The sequence below is a fragment of the Medicago sativa genome, chromosome 1 (assembly GCF_051527215.1).
Source record: "Medicago sativa cultivar Bolivia chromosome 1, Bolivia_mono, whole genome shotgun sequence".
In the NCBI taxonomy this organism is placed as follows: domain Eukaryota; kingdom Viridiplantae; phylum Streptophyta; class Magnoliopsida; order Fabales; family Fabaceae; genus Medicago; species Medicago sativa.
This window is the reverse complement of record NC_140749.1, coordinates 68,707,642-68,722,718: the sequence shown is the minus strand read 5'-3', so window position 1 is coordinate 68,722,718 and position 15,077 is coordinate 68,707,642. Positions and strand designations below refer to the sequence as shown.

The window sequence follows — 15,077 nt, the reverse complement described above, 5'->3', positions numbered from 1 at the left end:
TTAATTACGGGGAGCTCGGTGATAGCTGAACGTACTTGTACATTAAGTTCCCTAATCTCTGTTATGCTGAAATTATTGTTTTTTATTTAGTGATATACATATATTTACCATTCAGGCGAGGAGGTTAGTCATAACTATAAGATGAAGCCTCCTCCGAAACCATTGAACACATATGAATTACACAAGTTGGCATCAAATAACTTCAAAATGACATTTCAACATATCATGTCGGTCAGTAAATGATTTTATTGTTCGTGTACCTCTTTGCCCCAATGTGGTAACTCAACACATTAATTACTCAATTACTATGATTACAATTAGTGACATGATTTTTCATATTTAATTATTTATAGGTGGCGCAAGACCTCTACAATGCTGGTTTTATTAGTTAACATCGCACAAGAATTGACATGTTTTCTACAAACGATGAACCTTATTTGAAAGTGAGTAATTCTTTCTTTTGTTCCAAGCACAAGTAATTCTTGGTTAGCTCTCTTTGACGGATTTGACATGAGTGTTTGGTCTTTGTCAATATTTGTATTTTTTTTGTTCAACTGTAGGAAAGGGTGATAGAACAAACACAACATCCTGAATGGGGACAATACGCAATTCACTTGTTGCATCCAAGGGAAAAGCTCTGGAGACACCCTCTGAGTGGTGGCCATAATGACAAGGCTCACCTACCAATCCACCCAACAAAATTTTGAGAGTAGCCATGAGCGATTAGCACAAGGTGATTACCTTTACTAAAGTCAATAGTTCAATATTAATTGCTTGAATAAAGTGAAACCTGAACCGTGAGAGAAAAAGTAGAAAGCACAATGGAAAGAATTTTCATTATTTCACAATTTAGTTTGTTACAATGATGAAGAACTTATTTATAACCTACTACAAGACTAGCCTAATTAACATGGACTACTGTACTCACTCTATCATAGCTCTCTCTAACTGTCATAACATATTGCATGCTTATGTGGCAAGTATAACACCAGGCCATACAACACGAGGATGAGTCATCATTATCAAAGATATAAAATGAGAGGAGTAATGTAAACTAAATCCATACAATGATCATATCAATAACATAAAAAAACAACTGCCTAACATAAACAAAAAGAAAAAAATAGCACGTTGCAGGTAGGGAGAACATTATGGTGTGATGGTTTATACGTATTTTGTTGGTCATCAGCAAGTATAGTTATATGGACCTTTTTGACCCGGTTGCGAATTAAAATTGGATAAGCTGCTATCGAAATTGGTTGCAATCAAATTGTATTGTCCAAAAATGAAACATAATGTAATTGTGAGTTGTGCTTAAAGAAGCAAGAGGTGATGGTGGAATGGAAAGCATATATTGTGCTGGTGGTGGGAGATTTATTCTGTAAGATTTTTTATGGTGGCTGAAGTTTGAACCACGAACCTTGTATATATTATGCATTGACTAGAACTTTTACCCGTGCTACCGCCCGGGTCATAAACAATGGAGAAGCTAATGTATTGCAATATGATTCATTACATAGAAAATAAAACAATTCAACAGAAACTACCTTTTAGGACATACAACAATTGTTCAAACATTTAGGAATATCTCTTTATATACTACATTTGAAGTGGTGTTGATACAATTCTCATTGTCATCCGTTAATAATATCTTTAGACCATCTCTTGATGTAACACGTGAGATTGCAACATATAGCTTACCATGCGATTACACGGATTTTGGAAGATATATGTCAACTTGCTTACCATATAGCTTACTGTAACGCCCGTCTTAACTATTTAATTAATTCAATGAAGTTTAGAATATATTTATAAATATATGCTTATATGATTTATAATTTGAGTAATTTATGTGATTTATGATTTGAGTAAGTTATACGATTTATGAAGAAATTATGTGGAGTATATGATGTTGTGAAGTTGTTATGTTGGTGTGACTTATTTTATTATTAAATAAAATAAGATATTAGAAATAAAATAAAAATATTAGAAGTTGGGCTGTGAGGTGGAAAGAGTAAGTTTATAGGTGAGATGAGTAATAAGAGTAAATAAATAATACAAACATAAGTGGGAAACGTTTTTACGTGAAACGCTTTTGGAGAAAAGGGAGAAAAGTCAGAAGAGGAGAACCAGAGGGAGAGGCTATCGATTCTGCAATTACAAGGTAAGGGTGAGACTAATTTTCAATATTATTAAGGGTATAATTCTATAGGATGAATTTAGCATGATTAGGTTAAGTTTTGGTGAGAATTGGGAATTAGGTTAGGATCAATTTTGATGAATGAATCAAGAACAGATGTTAGATTGATGCAAAATTAGTGTACAGACCTTAGATATGACTTAAGATGATAATTAGATGCTATTTGGATGAAGGAATCGTGAATATAGGTGAAAAGTTGTGATTTTTAGGTTTCTGGCCGTACTGACATTCATCGCTCGCACCTGCGAGCAAGAACACTCGCATCTGCGAGCTAGAACCCAGAACTCGCAACTGCGAGCAATGCAACTCGCAACTGCGAGTGACCTGTGAGCTCGCAACCGCGAGCAGAATAACTCGCCACTGCGAGTAAATACGTAGGAACCCAGAATGCACACTTTGCTCGCCATTGCGAGTGAAGTTACTCGCCACTGCGAGTTAGGCTGTTAGTTGCCCAAAATTGTCCCGATGCGATCCTTTCGCACGTGTAGTCTTGAGATGACCTTAGAAGTAAGTTAGAGAGCTGTTTAGGATGCTTTCATAAGCTCCAGAAGTCTGTTATGGTGACTGACACTAGAAGTGTTGCTGCATGAATGCTATAATGATGTTTTATGATATTTATATTGATGTAATTAATTCTTTATGTGAATGTTAACACATTCAAGCGTTGTTAATTGTTGTATGTTGCTGCTGTTTTCTGTTGTCGACTGTTAGTGTCTTTAGGTTGCATGAGTCGGTCTATGTTGTTGGAATTTAAGAAGTCGTCCATGATTTATGAGTCGTATGAGTTGTACACGTCGTTGTCTAAGTTGTTGGAAGTTGAGTTCATTGCATACTCATTAAAGTTGGGGGCTTTAGGCCCGGCAGCTTTTGTGCTCATTAAAGTTGGGGGCTTTAGGCCCTGCAGCCTTTGTGCTCATTAAAGTTGGGGGCTTTAGGCCCGGCAGCCTTTGTGCTCATTAAAGTTGGGGGCTTTAGGCCCGGCAGCCTTTGTGCTCATTAAAGTTGGGGGCTTTAGGCCCGGCAGCCTTTGTGCTCACACGTTGAAGAGCCTATTATGCTCATTTTGTTGCAGATTGGTACCACATGCATTTGCATATCAAGAAGTTCATGATGTCTAAGTTGTCGAGTTGTTGTCGAGTTGATAGAGTTGCATGGTCAAGGATGAGTCGTGTTGTTAGGTTGTTGTTGAGTTGATAGAGTTGCATGGTCAAGGATGAGTTGTGTCGTCAAGTTGAGTGTTAAGTTGATTATGATTTGTGATGAAAATTAGTAATGGTATTTGATGATCGTATTTGTTATGTAATGAAAAATATGCCAATTGTTAATTGTTGATATGTTATTAATGTTTAAGTTGTTAAATGCATTTTATTGGATTATATGCTTAATGTATTGATTATGAAATCTCACCCCTTCTGCATATATGTTGCCTCGACCGTGGGTAATGTGCAGGTAATAAAGATTAGAGGCGTTCGTGAGTGGACTCCTCAGTTGGTGTCTAGGTGCTCTGATACGTAACGGGATGGGGGCTTGCTTTTACTTCTATTCCTTACGTGTCTCTTTTATGAACTAATTTATGAGATTTTCCAATAAGGCCTGCGTGCCAAGACTTTAAAATGTTGAACTATTTTCCGCTGCAATAGTTTAAGATTTTTTTATGATGTTGAATTTGAAGGATAATTATTATTATTATCCATTTTATGATTTAAATGAAGTATGTGACATTCCGTTGTGATCAAAATACTCTGATTTTAAATGAAATTTTTATGTTGGGAAAACGGGGTGTTACAATTGGTATCAGAGCAGGTCGGTCCGTCCGGCCAAGTAGTGAGTCAAGTTGTGTCATTTTAGCAATTGGAATACCATTATTATGTTATTCTAAATGTTGTGTGTTGTGCAGAGAAGAGACCTGGAGGCTGCGAATCTTATTTGCTATAAGAGGACTAGAATGGCTGGAAGAAATGATGCTGCGATTGCTGCTGCTTTGGAAGCTGTAGCCCAAGCTGTGGGACAACATCCAAATGCTGGTGCTGGTGCGAATGCTGATGTGAGAATGTTGGAGACCTTTCTGAGAAATCATCCTCCTACCTTCAAAGGAAGGTACGACCCTGATGGAGCACAGACGTGGCTCAAGGAGGTTGAGAGAATTTTCAGAGTTATGCAATGTACCGATGATCAGAAGGTGCGTTTTGGAACGCATATGCTGGCTGAGGAAGCTGATGACTGGTGGGTGAGCCTCCAACCTACCCTAGGGCAGGATGATGCAGTTATTACTTGGGTTGTGTTTAAGAGAGAATTCCTAAACAGATATTTTCCTGAGGATGTTCGCGGGAGAAAAGAGATCGAGTTCCTTGAGCTAAAGCAAGGAAACATGTCGGTGACGGAGTATGCAGCAAAGTTTGTGGAGCTGGCTCAGTTCTATCCACACTACACGGGGGACAATGCTGAGTTCTCCAAGTGTATCAAGTTTGAGAATGGTTTGCGTGCTGATATTAAGCGAGCCATTGGTTACCAACAGATCCGTGACTTTTCTGCTTTGGTGAGCAGATGCAGAATCTATGAAGATGACAGCAAAGCTCATTATAAGATTATGAGTGAGAAGAGGGGTAAGGGCCAACAAAGTCGCCCAAAGCCTTACAGTGCTCCTGCTGACAAAGGAAAAGGAAGAGCTAATGATGAGAGGAGGTCTAATAAGAAGGATGCTGGTGCTGAGGTTGTTTGTTACACTTGTGGCGAGAAAGGCCATAAGAGTACTGCTTATACTAAGGATATTAAACGGTGCTTTCGTTGTGGCAGTAAAGGACATACACTTGCAGAGTGTAAGCATGCGGACATTGTGTGTTTTAACTGCAAAGAAGAGGGTCATATTGGGTCTCAGTGTACGAATCCGAAGAAGACTCAGACTAGAGGGAAAGTGTTTGCTTTGACTGGTACTCAGACTGAAAATGAGGATCGTTTGATCAGAGGTACTTGTTATATTAACAATACTCCTTTAGTTGCTATTATTGATACTGGTGCTACACATTGTTTTGTTGCTTTTGATTGTGCTTCTAAGTTGGGTCTTGCTGTGTCTGATATGAGTGGAGAAATGGTCGTCGAAACTCCAGCTAAGGGTTCGGTGACTACTTCTCTTGTTTGTTTACGATGTCCTTTGTCTATGTTTGATCGTGATTTTGAGATTGATTTAGTTTGTCTGCCTCTGAGTGGAATGGATGTAATTCTTGGTATGAACTGGTTAGAGTACAACCATGTTCTCATTAACTGTTTTAGTAAGACGGTGCGTTTCTCTTCTGCTGAAGAGGAAAGTGGAGCAGAATTTTTGTCTACTAAGCAGCTGAAGCAATTAGAACGCGATGGGATCTTGATGTTTTCCTTAATGGCATCCTTATCTTTGGAGAATCAAGCAGTGATTGATAAGTTGCAGGTGGTGTGTGATTTTCCTGAAGTTTTCCCTGATGAAATCCCTGATGTACCACCGGAAAGAGAAGTTGAATTTTCTATTGACCTTGTTCCGGGAACGAAGCCTGTGTCTATGACACCTTACCGTATGTCAGCTTCTGAGTTGGCTGAGTTGAAGAAACAGTTGGAGGATTTGCTAGATAAGAAATTCATTAGACCGAGTGTTTCACCTTGGGGAGCGCCGGTATTGTTGGTTAAGAAGAAAGATGGAAGTATGAGGTTGTGCATTGATTATCGACAACTGAATAAAGTAACTATAAAGAATAGATATCCACTTCCTAGAATTGATGATTTGATGGACCAGCTGGTGGGTGCACGTGTGTTCAGCAAGATTGATTTAAGGTCGGGTTATCATCAGATTAAAGTAAAAGATGAAGATATGCAGAAGACGGCCTTTAGGACGCGATATGGTCATTATGAATATAAGGTGATGCCTTTTGGTGTGAGTAACGCGCCTGGCGTGTTTATGGAGTATATGAATCGCATTTTCCATGCATTTTTGGATCGCTTTGTGGTTGTGTTCATCGATGATATTTTGATTTACTCTAAGACAGAAGAAGAACATGCGGAACATTTGAAAATCGTTTTGCAAGTGCTGAAAGAGAAGAAGTTGTATGCTAAATTGTCTAAGTGTGAATTCTGGTTGAACGAGGTAAGTTTTCTGGGCCATGTTATTTCTAGTAGTGGTATTGCAGTTGATCCATCTAAAGTTGAAGCAGTATCACAATGGGAGACTCCTAGGTCAGTTACAGAGATTAGAAGCTTTTTGGGTTTGGCAGGATACTATCGAAGATTTATAGAAGGATTTTCTAAGTTGGCACTTCCGTTAACACAGTTGACGTGTAAAGGTAAAGCCTTTGTGTGGGATGTTCATTGTGAGAACAGTTTTAATGAATTGAAGAAGCGTTTGACGACGGCTCCAGTTTTGATTTTGCCAAAACCTGATGAACCTTTTGCAGTGTATTGTGATGCGTCCAAATTGGGCTTAGGCGGTGTACTTATGCAAGATGGTAAAGTTGTTGCTTATGCATCAAGACAGTTGAGAACTCATGAACGAAACTATCCTACTCATGACCTTGAGTTAGCTGCAGTCGTATTTGTCCTTAAGATTTGGAGACATTACTTGTATGGTTCGAGATTTGAGGTGTTTAGTGATCACAAGAGCTTGAAGTATTTGTTTGATCAGAAAGAACTGAATATGCGACAGCGGCGGTGGCTCGAATTGTTGAAGGATTATGACTTTAGTTTGAATTACCATCCGGGTAAAGCTAATGTTGTTGCGGATGCCTTAAGTAGGAAGAGTTTACATATGTCTGCTATGATGGTGAAGGAATTTGAACTACTTGAACAGTTTAGAGATATGAGCTTAGTTTGTGAAGTGTCGTCTCGGAGCGTTAAGTTAGGAATGCTGAAAATTGATAACGATTTCTTGAAAAGTATTAGAGATGCACAGAAGGTTGATGTTAAGTTTGTGGACTTGTTGGTTGCTAGTAATCAAACTGAAGATGGTGACTTTAAAGTCGATGATCAAGGTGTGTTGAGGTTCCGAGGTAGGATTTGTATTCCAGACAATGATGAGATAGAAAGGATGATTCTGGAAGAGAGTCATAGGAGTAGCTTGAGCATTCATCCGGGAGCTACAAAGATGTATCATGATTTAAAGAAGCTGTTTTGGTGGTCAGGATTGAAACGTGATGTGGCACAATTTGTGTACTCTTGTTTGATTTGTCAGAAGTCGAAGGTAGAGCATCAGAAACCTGCTGGGTTGATGACACCGTTAGATGTACCAGAATGGAAATGGGATAGTATATCCATGGATTTTGTGACAAGTTTACCGAATACTCCTAAGGGAAATGACGCTATTTGGGTGATTGTTGACAGATTGACGAAGTCGGCACATTTCCTTCCGATTAATATTAGTTTTCCTGTGGCTCAGTTGGCAGAGATTTATATTCGAGACATAGTGAAATTGCATGGTGTTCCTTCAAGCATCGTGTCAGATAGAGATCCAAGATTTACTTCTAGATTTTGGAAGAGTTTGCAAGAAGCTTTAGGCTCTAAGTTGAGATTGAGTTCGGCTTATCATCCTCAAACAGATGGTCAGTCGGAAAGAACGATTCAGTCACTCGAGGACTTGTTGAGAGTTTGTGTACTTGAGCAAGGTGGAACTTGGGATAGTCATCTTCCGTTGATAGAGTTCACTTATAATAACAGCTATCATTCAAGTATTGGGATGGCACCTTTCGAGGCTTTGTATGGTCAGAGGTGTAGGACTCCGTTGTGTTGGTTTGAGACCGGTGAAAGTGTGGTTCTAGGACCAGAAATTGTTCAACAGACTACTGAGAAGGTGAAGATGATTCAAGAGAAGATGAAAGCGTCGCAGAGTCGACAGAAGAGCTACCATGATAAGCGTAAGAAAGACCTTGAGTTTCAAGAGGGAGACCATGTGTTCTTGAGAGTTACTCCAACGACCGGTGTCGGTCGTGCATTGAAGTCAAAGAAGTTGACTCCAAAGTTTATTGGTCCTTATCAGATATCCGAGAGAATTGGCACGGTGGCTTATAGAGTTGGCTTACCACCTCATTTATCGAATTTGCATGATGTGTTCCATGTGTCGCAATTGAGGAAGTATGTTCCAGACCCGTCCCATGTGATTCAGAGTGATGATGTGCAAGTTAGAGACAACCTTACGGTAGAGACCTTACCCTTGAGGATTGATGATCGCAAGATGAAGACGTTGAGAGGCAAGGAGATTCCTCTAGTGAGAGTTGTTTGGAGTGGAACGACTGGTGAAAGCCTGACATGGGAGCTAGAGAGTAAGATGATGGAGTCTTATCCAGAGTTGTTTTCTTGAGGTAAATTTTCGAGGACGAAAATTCTATAAGTTGGGGAGAGTTGTAACGCCCGTCTTAACTATTTAATTAATTCAATGAAGTTTAGAATATATTTATAAATATATGCTTATATGATTTATAATTTGAGTAATTTATGTGATTTATGATTTGAGTAAGTTATACGATTTATGAAGAAATTATGTGGAGTATATGATGTTGTGAAGTTGTTATGTTGGTGTGACTTATTTTATTATTAAATAAAATAAGATATTAGAAATAAAATAAAAATATTAGAAGTTGGGCTGTGAGGTGGAAAGAGTAAGTTTATAGGTGAGATGAGTAATAAGAGTAAATAAATAATACAGACATAAGTGGGAAACGTTTTTACGTGAAACGCTTTTGGAGAAAAGGGAGAAAAGTCAGAAGAGGAGAACCAGAGGGAGAGGCTATCGATTCTGCAATTACAAGGTAAGGGTGAGACTAATTTTCAATATTATTAAGGGTATAATTCTATAGGATGAATTTAGCATGATTAGGTTAAGTTTTGGTGAGAATTGGGAATTAGGTTAGGATCAATTTTGATGAATGAATCAAGAACAGATGTTAGATTGATGCAAAATTAGTGTACAGACCTTAGATATGACTTAAGATGATAATTAGATGCTATTTGGATGAAGGAATCGTGAATATAGGTGAAAAGTTGTGATTTTTAGGTTTCTGGCCGTACTGACATTCATCGCTCGCACCTGCGAGCAAGAACACTCGCATCTGCGAGCTAGAACCCAGAACTCGCAACTGCGAGCAATGCAACTCGCAACTGCGAGTGACCTGTGAGCTCGCAACCGCGAGCAGAATAACTCGCCACTGCGAGTAAATACGTAGGAACCCAGAATGCACACTTTGCTCGCCATTGCGAGTGAAGTTACTCGCCACTGCGAGTTAGGCTGTTAGTTGCCCAAAATTGTCCCGATGCGATCCTTTCGCACGTGTAGTCTTGAGATGACCTTAGAAGTAAGTTAGAGAGCTGTTTAGGATGCTTTCATAAGCTCCAGAAGTCTGTTATGGTGACTGACACTAGAAGTGTTGCTGCATGAATGCTATAATGATGTTTTATGATATTTATATTGATGTAATTAATTCTTTATGTGAATGTTAACACATTCAAGCGTTGTTAATTGTTGTATGTTGCTGCTGTTTTCTGTTGTCGACTGTTAGTGTCTTGAGGTTGCATGAGTCGGTCTATGTTGTTGGAATTTAAGAAGTCGTCCATGATTTATGAGTCGTATGAGTTGTACACGTCGTTGTCTAAGTTGTTGGAAGTTGAGTTCATTGCATACTCATTAAAGTTGGGGGCTTTAGGCCCGGCAGCCTTTGTGCTCATTAAAGTTGGGGGCTTTAGGCCCGGCAGCCTTTGTGCTCATTAAAGTTGGGGGCTTTAGGCCCGGCAGCCTTTGTGCTCACACGTTGAAGAGCCTATTATGCTCATTTTGTTGCAGATTGGTACCACATGCATTTGCATATCAAGAAGTTCATGATGTCTAAGTTGTCGAGTTGTTGTCGAGTTGATAGAGTTGCATGGTCAAGGATGAGTCGTGTTGTTAGGTTGTTGTTGAGTTGATAGAGTTGCATGGTCAAGGATGAGTTGTGTCGTCAAGTTGAGTGTTAAGTTGATTATGATTTGTGATGAAAATTAGTAATGGTATTTGATGATCGTATTTGTTATGTAATGAAAAATATGCCAATTGTTAATTGTTGATATGTTATTAATGTTTAAGTTGTTAAATGCATTTTATTGGATTATATGCTTAATGTATTGATTATGAAATCTCACCCCTTCTGCGTATATGTTGCCTCGACCGTGGGTAATGTGCAGGTAATAAAGATTAGAGGCGTTCGTGAGTGGACTCCTCAGTTGGTGTCTAGGTGCTCTGATACGTAACGGGATGGGGGCTTGCTTTTACTTCTATTCCTTACGTGTCTCTTTTATGAACTAATTTATGAGATTTTCCAATAAGGCCTGCGTGCCAAGACTTTAAAATGTTGAACTATTTTCCGCTGCAATAGTTTAAGATTTTTTTATGATGTTGAATTTGAAGGATAATTATTATTATTATCCATTTTATGATTTAAATGAAGTATGTGACATTCCGTTGTGATCAAAATACTCTGATTTTAAATGAAATTTTTATGTTGGGAAAACGGGGTGTTACACTTACCATGGATAAATGATTTTATTAAAACTGTTTTCATTTCAACATGATGAGCACCCAATAAAAGGCAGTGAAAATAAACGTAAAAGTATTTCAATCCATTAAAAAACATTCAATCGATTCTAAAACAACACAACTGAGTGTATGATACATAATTGTCAATGTGTACGGTGAAGCTACAAAATTGCTCTATCAGCTTATATATATAAAAGCACACGTTTAGACAGGATTTGCAATACCCCAAATGCCTAGAATATAAAGCTTGCATATGACTGTCATTGATCACACGCTTTGTTCAATTCACAAATATACACAAAAAACGGCTATAATAATGACCACACAAAATGAACACTTGCAGGCAAAGACATAGTCTCATCTGGTGCCAAAAACACTCGATTAAGTTTGTTTGCGGATACTCACACTAATCTTCCACTTGTTTGCATCTAAAAGATTGCATTTTAAGGGTTAGATTAATCAATATTACATTTGAATAGCAACATAGAAGTTTAAATTCCTAAACTGCGATGACATGGTCACTAAGCAATTTCACAAAGACAACAGCTATAATAATGATCAGACACATCGCACTATTAATCTATATAACTGTGTAAGATAACTATCTTTGCTGATAACCCCGATGGACTTGTTTCTAGGGTATACCCACTTGCATGAGGCATACATTTAAACGAAAATGTAATTTAAGTGTGAAACTCATGTATACTGATAATAGCAATTTGCCAAGCCAAATAATGAAGATAATATATTGTGCCAAGCCAAATAATGAATTGAAGATAATATTGAGTAGAAAAACAAAGATTGCTTGTAAATTATGTTCAGTCATTATAAACTCATGATCACCAATAACTATCTTGGATAAAGTGAGGTGATATATCGCATCATGATATAATGTGGAATAGATATGCTATAAAACGGACATTAATTCATGATAAACTTATGAACTGCAACAAAGAAGTTTAAACACTAAAACTGCGACAACACTGTCACTACGCAATTTTAATAGAAAATACTTAAAGCTAATGTAAGTTCGAAAACAATAGAAAATATTCAAAATCATTACAACGCATATTTGACACTTCAATGTTATGAATAAAAACTGATTTTTCCTCGCTTTGGTGCACCTATTTTGATTCCAGTTCCTTCAAACAACGGACGAATCTGACAATATCGCTCCAATCCACGCTTATCTTGTATTCCACCTTAGGACAACGAACTAATGTTTTGGTGCATTTCCATAAATGTCTGGTGTCATCGGTCAAAAAGAACTCCTTCGTGTCTCCTGATAGGAAGGATTCCGAGAAAGAGTCGTATGAGAATGACTGCTTTTGTTTCCATCAAGTGTTGAAAGCCAATCAACACTTGTTGTAAATCAAAATGTTTTGGTGCATTTCCATAAATGTCTGGTGTCATCGGTCAAAAAGAACTCCTTCGTGTCTCCTGATAGGAAGGATTCCAAGAAAGAGTCGTATGAGAATGACTGCATTTGTTTCCATCAAGTGTTGAAAGCCAATCAACACTTGTTGTAAATCAAAATGGCATACAATATTAAATCGATATATCATAAATATAAACAGATTTGTTAAACAATTCTAGTTACAAATGATTATTAGAGGATAGAAGATGGAACTAAATAATCAAAAACATGAATTTCCAACTTACTCGTCAAACTCTACAATGCCTTGGCCGTCTTTTCTGCAATGTCATAATCAATTGGAGTTACTTTGGTGATGGTCGAATGGTAGCTTAAAGAAAGGTATAATAAGAATTTGTGAATTGAAAGGGTTGTAACAGATGTCATAATTAAGTTGTAATTATCTCTAATTTTCCTAATTTATATGTCATTTTTTAGGGTAGTGATATATACAATGACCATGCAATTAGGCATGTTGCAGAAATTACACCTTAGGTTAAATGATTAATTTTGTTTTTCTAAAATATTACTATTCAACTTATTCAAGAAAAACTATTAATATTTTGACAAATTATATTTTCCCATAAGAAATGTATTAGCGCATATGGTCTGAGTCTGTCCTGTCTTTTTTAAGCTTGCACCTTAACATCCAATACAGGTTTCACCTTAACTTTATCTTCAATGAGAGTGACCTTAATGACAAGTATTTATGGCTACCATTAGAAACTGGCGTAGACTCTTATTTCAATCAAATCATGTAGATGGTTTTTTTTTTTTTTTGAAGGAATGTAGATGATTTATAGCTGGTTAATTTACTCACAGATTTTGTTCTCTGCCCATTTGTGTTGAGAGACTTCATTTTTGCATAACTAATCCACATCATGTATATTGAATTTCATGATTTTTGGAGGTTTACTAAAGCAATAATATCTCATGATTGTCATATGTGTAGGTTCACTAATGCAATTTTTGGAGTTTTATATTGCGAGAGAAAGATATGTTAATTTTTGGAGTTTCAGAGCAGGGCATTTGGCAAACATGTATGAAGGTTTTTGCTTATTTGTTGAAGTTAAAATAAATACTGAAGTAGGAAGGAGGATAATTTAGTTGTTGGGTATACTGGTCTATGCATAAATGTAGCGTGAGAATGACTCAATGGATGAAAAAAGTGCAGATCATGCAATGCATAAGAGCAATGCTGCAGGCGACAAATAAATATTATAAGTGTTTTTTTTTACAAGAATAATATAAGTGTTTTTTTTGAAGGAAGAATACTATAAGTGTTTATTAATTATGTATGTATAGATACATTGGTGTTGTACTTCAAGTATTTGGTGTAATTCAAAGTTGTAAATATGCGCGGAGCAAAAAGTGTATGATGTAAACCTTATTAGACTCATATTATTGTGCCTTAACTTAATGAATTTATTTGTTGTCTTATTCAAAAAAAAATAAAAAAAATAAAGAAAAACAAGTTTGATTATATAATGACAGATGTGGAATAGATTTTCAGGAAAGCAAAAGTTTTTAAATATGAGACCTTTATAATTAACTAAAATTGATGAGATCATTTTATCAAGAAAAATTTAAAAATAAAAATTGGAGACCTTAGGTGACTGTTGTCTGGCCTTATTTAACATCAACTTTTTATTTTATTTTTATGATATACTTTATACAATACAGACTGTATTATACGGTCAATATGACCCGTGCGGCGCATGGGTCATCAATCTAGTAGTAAGTTAGAATAGAAATTTACATAAATACTAACAAAAGTTACCTCTTGTAAAAAAAGGAAACGAAAATTACCTATATTAATTTTGCCGTGCGATGTACAAACTAGTAAAAATAAAAGCTTGAGGGATGGTACTATAAAGCTTCCAAGAATGTGTTAAAAAAAGAAAGCCTCTTAAAAATACTCCACCGCTATGTTTGTGTATCTTCCACATGATCCACCGCTATGTTTGTGTATCTTCCACATGATCTTCTGTTATATTCCTAAAGATCTTGCACATGCTCTTCTAAACATTAATGTGATAGGATGCAAAAAAGTCATCGAATTTTTTGTTAAATTTCCCAAGTCACACAAAATGATCCCGGTCCATAATAATTATAACTCTTTGAAAGAACTCACAAATTAGTCATTAAAATTTAGAATGACTACTATTAGTAAATTAATTTTTTTAGGGAACTATTAGTAAATTAATTACTCCACTAATTATAAAATTGGAAACTGCCGAATTCCCAAATAGCCCTATTTGATGAATACTAGTAACTTATTGTCAAAAAAAATAAATATTCTATGTGTTTCAAAATACACATCGCATTCAACCCTATCATATACTCCCTCCGTTTCAAAATGAGTGTCACTTTAGCCAAAAAGAATTGTTTCAAAATGAATGTCACTTTCAGTTTCCAATACAATAATAACTTTTTCTTTTCAATTGTACCATCCAATTAATACTCTGCACACTACTTCCAAAGTATTACATTTAAAACTAACCAATAGTTAATAAGGATAATTTGGTAAAATAACCATTCTCTTTCTTTTAATCATTGCATTTCTTAATATGTGTGAAAACACCTAAAACGACACTCATTTTGAAACGGATGGAGTATGACATAGTCAAATTAAACAATATATTTCATTATAATATTTGTATTTATATATTAGTTTAAAAATATGGTCAAAGTAAGAGCATCTAAAATGGAGAGATTCAATTTTGAGTACTTAAATGAGCCTCACGTGTACCGATCATCCATTTTTAATTTTTTAACAATAGTAACTAGTAATCACTCAATCCCTCAAACCCAACACTTCACACAAATTTCCTAAATAGAACCCACTAACCATCTATCAATAACTCTATTATTACATTTCATTTTTTAATATTAAAATAATATAAGATCTGTTCGTAATACATTCCTATTGTGGATGGTCTAACTAA

At 36.4% G+C, this 15,077-nt stretch overlaps 1 long non-coding RNA gene across 1 annotated transcript; it reads left to right on the top strand.

Moving 5' to 3' along the window:
- The first annotated feature begins 8,298 nt into the window (after nucleotides 1–8,298).
- On the top strand, nucleotides 8,299–10,652 carry LOC146956751 (uncharacterized). The gene is made up of 2 exons (XR_015016612.1): nucleotides 8,299–8,511; nucleotides 10,364–10,652. It is a non-coding gene; the product is annotated as an uncharacterized LOC146956751 (long non-coding RNA).
- Nucleotides 10,653–15,077: the final 4,425 nt, after the last annotated feature.